Source organism: Symphalangus syndactylus, chromosome 24 (genome assembly GCF_028878055.3).
Source record: "Symphalangus syndactylus isolate Jambi chromosome 24, NHGRI_mSymSyn1-v2.1_pri, whole genome shotgun sequence".
Lineage (NCBI taxonomy): Eukaryota > Metazoa > Chordata > Mammalia > Primates > Hylobatidae > Symphalangus > Symphalangus syndactylus.
The window spans coordinates 29,213,872-29,219,316 of NC_072446.2; the positions used below are offsets into that span (position 1 = coordinate 29,213,872).

At 42.4% G+C, this 5,445-nt stretch overlaps 1 non-coding gene across 1 annotated transcript; it reads right to left on the bottom strand.

Annotated features, from left to right (window-relative positions):
• Window positions 1–4,853: 4,853 nt before the first annotated feature.
• Window positions 4,854–4,978, bottom strand: LOC129474941 (small Cajal body-specific RNA 15). Its single transcript, XR_008654686.1, has one exon. It is a non-coding gene; the product is annotated as a small Cajal body-specific RNA 15 (non-coding RNA).
• Between the last annotated feature and the right edge of the window lie 467 nt (window positions 4,979–5,445).

The following is a 5,445-nucleotide window of genomic DNA, read 5'->3' on the forward strand; positions in this document are numbered from 1 at the left end:
CTGCCTGCCATTGCTGATGCTTTGGGCAGAGCCTGGCTTTGGGACAGGGGCAGGGATGGCCTCATAAAGAGATGGGTCTGTGGCCAGAAGCAGACTGGATAGACAAGACATGTGAGTATGGAGGTCTTACATTCCAGGTGGACCACTGGAGACAGAGCTAGGGCCAAGAGGGTTGAAGACACTGCAAGAGAATGCAGGGGCTGGATCCTGAAGGACCTGGAATGCCATGCTCAGAGGTGTGTACTCTCTCTGGTGGTCACTGATGCCCACTGAGGATCTCAAGCTGAGAAGAGACGTCATTGGTTGTGCTTTAGGAGCTCGCTACTCAAGGCATGGTCCAGAGACAGTGGCATCCGTGACAACCTGTTGCTTGTTAGAACTGCAGCATCTCGAGCCATACCCTAGGCATACTGAATCAGAACTAATGGGATCCTCAGGTGATTTCCATGTACATTTACCCCCTTCAGCCAAACTGAAAGGTAGCAGAGCATGGACCTCCCAACTGCCAAGTCTGCCCAAGACTTCTGACCCCAACTGCAAGGAGGTAGGGTCCAACTACGAAGTTAGAGGAAAGAGCCCTCCTAAGACCAACCTCACTCTGACACCAATTGCAAGTTTGGGAGGCTCCCTAAAACCACCCTAAGATTTCAGTAATTCTCTAGAAGGACTCACAGACCTCACTGAAAGCCATTATAATCATGGATATGGTTTATTGCAGGAAATGGACACATTAAAATCAGCCAAAGGAAGAGATGCATAGGATGGAGTCTGAAAGGGCTCCAAATGCATAGCTTTCATTGCCCTCAGGATGTGCTAGTTTCTCAGCATTGAGGTGTGACAATGTGGATGGTGTACTGTGCCAACCTGGGAAGCTCACCTGCCCTTTGGACACCCTGGTGTCCAGAGTTTTTATTGGAGCTTCATTATATACGCATGACTGGTTGATGGCCCACAAGAGTGAACTCAATCCCCAACACCTACTCCCTAGAGAGGCCCACCATGAGTCACCTTGTTAGCATAAACAAGGTGTGGTCAGAGGGGCCACCACAAATTACACAGTCCAATCATTTAGGACATTTCAAGGGTTTAGAGGTTACCCCCCAGGAGCCTGGAACAAAGGTCAGACCTCTAATTGGGAATGGCCAAGTTCTTTACTATATAACATTAATGCTTCCTTCTCAGCTGCCTCCTCCCCTTAATGAGTTCAGAACAGAATTGTGTATTTCAGGCTCTCCATCTCTGATTATTGAATTTCTTCCCTCCTTCCCCTATTTCTCCCCCTCCAAAGCAGGGCTCCTAGCATTTTTCTTCTGCATAAGCCACCAAGCAGTCATCAGTTTGGTGAGGCCTCTGAACTTCTGCTCTGTAAAAAGTCTTTAAATGTATAAAAAGACGTAGAATTCCAAAGGAAATCAATTATACTGAAATAAAGTTATACAAATGCTAAGAAAAGAAATTTGTGATATTGTAATAAATGTGCTTTTTGTTAGCACTTTAAATAGCAAACTAGCAGAAGGTTTAATAATTACTGTGATTTCAAAGTAGTGTTAAATGTAGATATTTAAAAATATCTGATTTATGTAGCAACTGTTAGGTGATATGAAAATATCCATGGATTTTATTGGTGAAAGCCCCAGATTCTGCTACTGCTACTGTGGTTTGTTGTCTACATTCATAATGCAAGAAAATGCTAAATTTCAGACCATTAGTGAAAAAAAGAGGTATCTTCTTTTCCTGCTCAAGTTCATAGATCACTGAATTCTATCCATAGACCTGTGTACCCCAGGTTAAGAAACCCTGCTTCAAAGTCTTGAATGACATATACTTATTTTTAATTGGACACTGAATGAAAATTTGATTTGTTTTGAGAAATTTTCAAGAAGTTTGAAAGAGTCATTGAGATAATTGGAAGCACCCTGGAGTTGCACAAAACTTGAACCAGGACTTGATACTCTGGTGTCTGATGGATTTATGGATAAGTATTAGTGGAGAGATTGATGACCTATAATCCCTTCATCTGAAAAATTTACATTATGTGATATGGCTCAAAGGTGGGCTTGGCTTTTCCACTTATCAAAAATGGCATTTTAAATTTATTCAACCCAAAAGCACTGGCCTAATGCCAGGGTGAGGATGGAGGAAAAATAAATGAAAGTTAAGAAAAGCTGAAAGAAAACCAACTGTGCACAGCCTTTGGGAAATCCATTTGCAGCCACCAAAAGTCAGTGAGTCCATCTGGAGAAAGCCAACTTTCCACACTATTCAGGACAGAAAAAAAGAATGGATGAGACCCAAGAACAAGACTAATGTTTGAAGAAAAGGCATTTTCAGCGTGACCTACAAAGATTTTGATTATGTTAATTACTTTTTGAATAGTTTTCACTGGCACTGTAAAACCTTCCACTTACAGAAGGGTTTTCCTCCCTGTTCTCTTTTAGGGATATGAAGGCAGACATTGACTGTTGGGTGCATGCCAGTGCTGTCAGAGTGGAGTGTTCCCTGAGAGGGCAGGGGCCGGGAATCCTTTCATATTTCTATGTAACTCACAGGCAACAGGCTCTTGGAATGTGTCCCCTTTGGGGTCAGACCCAGTAGGGATAAAAGCCTTCTGGTGGGGTTTAGAAACACTCTTACTAGAAGTTTTTTTTTTGAGACCAAGTCTCACTCTGTCGCCCAGGCTGGAGTGCAATGGTGTGATCTCGGCTCACTGCAACCTCCACCTCCCAGGTTCAAGTGATCCTCCTGCCTCAGCCTCCTGAGTAGCTGGGATTACAGGCACGTGCCACCACGCTTGGCTAATTTTTTGTATTTTTAGTTGAGATGGGGTTTCACCGTGTTAGCCAGGATTGTCTCCATCTCCTGACCTCGTGATCCGCCTGCCTTAGCCTCCCAAAGTGCTGGGATTACAGGCATGAACCAACGGGGCTGGCCTTTTTTTTTTTTTTTTTTTTTTTTTAAAAGATGGGGTCTTGTTCTGTCACCCAGGCTGGAGTGCAGTGGCACAATCATAACTCACTGCAGCCTCAAACTCCTGGGCTCAATCAATCTTCTCACCTCAGCCTCCCAAGTAGTTGGGACTACAGGGGTGTTCCACTGATATGGTTTGGATCTGTATCCCCACCCAAGCTCATATCGAATTGTAATCCCCAGTGTTGGAGGTGGAGCCTGGTGGGAGGTGATTGGATCATAGAAGTGGATTTCCCCTTTGGCACTGTTCTTGTGATAGTGAGTTCTTGTGAGAGCTGGTCATTTAAAAGTGTGTGGCCCCACCCCCTTCTCTCTTGGTCCTGCTCCAGCCACGTGAGAAGTGCCTGCTTTCCGTTCACCTTCTGCCATGATTGTGCATTTTCTGAGGCCTCCTGAGAAGCTCAGCAGATGCCAGCATCGTGCTTTCTGTACAGCCTGTGGAATGTGAGTCAATTAAACCTCTTTTCTTTAAAAATTGCTCAGACTCAGGCATTTCTTTATAGCAGTGCAAGAATGCACTAATACAGCCACCATGGACTAATACAGCTTCTTATCAGGAGTTTGACAATGCGAAGGTAAGAGGGAAAGTTCTGCCTTGCTGGGCTCTGGCAGACCTGCTGCTTCAAAGTCCACCTGACTGTGGCCAATTAACATCTGAGTCACAGGAAACTTCCTGAGAACCCAAGGAATAGAAGCTAGGAGCCCTTTGGGGCATCAAGCACACACTGCCCTGGCTAAGCCCAATACACAGAACCCAGGGAGAGATGTTCTTGGTATTGGATGGGGCACTGAAGGGAGTGTGTTCCACTTTGAAAGTTGGGTTATACCTTAAATACAGCATGTTCAAGATGAAACTCAGAATCTCTCCCTCTTCCTTACTCTTCTCCAAGGGAATAGTGAAGCCAGAATCTTAGCTGTGATCTTCCTCCTTAATCCCCATATCCATTCCATCAGCAAATCCTACCTGTTGTCTTTGAAACCTGTCCACTTCTTTCTCTCCATGTCTACTACCATCACTCTTGTCCCAGCCATCATCATCTTTCTCCAAGAGTCTAGGATTAGACAAAGGGCTTCTCATTAATTTCCATGACTCACTCTGCCCCATTTAACTGATTTTCCTATGAAACTTTCATGAGGAAAGGAGAGAAAATGCATTTTTTGGTATCCATTATATTTCAATTCTTTAATTCATTCAATAAATATTTGTTGAGTACTACATGCAACAAGCTCTGTTTTAGGTCTGGCAAACTGGGACATGTAATCATCCTATCTCTCATGCTGTTGAGTGTTATCTTGGAACCAGCTCCAATTTCAGAGTCTCTGTTCTCTGTAAGTGATAATCATTGGGATTTTTTTTTAGACAGAGAATCTACATCAAAGCTTAACCATTTTATTTTTCATGGGTGATAAAAATTTCAAGCAGAAAGAGAAGTTTGGAAAGCAAAAAGACCAAGGACTTGCCACCCAATATGAACAGATGAGCACATTTAATCCAATTTGTGTCAAATCTTTCTCAAAAGATAAGTCAAATGCTACCCTTATTGCTGAAGTCCCCTTTATGCTTCTCCTGATCCCATTCTCCCATTCTTTCAGGTGGCTACTCCCCTCAGGTTGATATATTCTTCTTGCCTATGCTTTAATATCTAAATTACATATGGATATATTTATAATCTCTCTCCTTGAATTTGTGAATTTAAAAAATTAACATAAGTGATATCATGCTATAAATATTCTGCAACTTGCTTTTTAAAATTCAAACATTATGCTTTAGAAATTAATCCATGCTGATAATATAGATCAGGTATATCCATTTTAATGGCTGTATAGTATTCCAGCTTATGAACACATCACAATTTGCCCCTGCATTTCTCTCTCTCTTTTTTTTTTGCTATTGATAGATAGGTAGATCTTGAATTTATTTTGCAAATAAGACCTGTTCTATCGATCTTTTAATTTAGGAGGCTAAAAGCAGAGTCAGCTTGACTTCAAGGACTGTTTTCTTAGTCTCCAGGTCTCTGTGTTTCTCTATGGAGGGCTATTTAAGTTAGTACTTATTTTTGATGACAGATGATGCTGCAGTAAATATTTTTATTCTTCTCTCCATGAGCACACACATGGGATATTTGTATATTTTCAATCTTTACCAGATACTGACAAGTCACTGTTCAAAGAGGCTAGCTTGTGATATGGTAGGAAAGCTCTAGAATTGAGAACCAGGAGACTTGGCTATAGTCCAGTTCTGGTACCAACTCCCAATGTGACCTCAAGCTTTCCCTTCCTTCCCCAACTTTAAGAGGAAGGTCTGGACCAGAAAACCTTTACATTTACTTCCTCCTGAGCTAGTGAAAGAAATGTTTTGTAGAAAGGTCTTTCCTCCTGGGAGTAAAAAATCTTGCTAAGGTGGGGTTGCTGTAAACCCTAGAGAAGGGTTTATTGCATAAGGCAGTTGAACTTTTTGAGTTCCTACCAAGTGTTGGG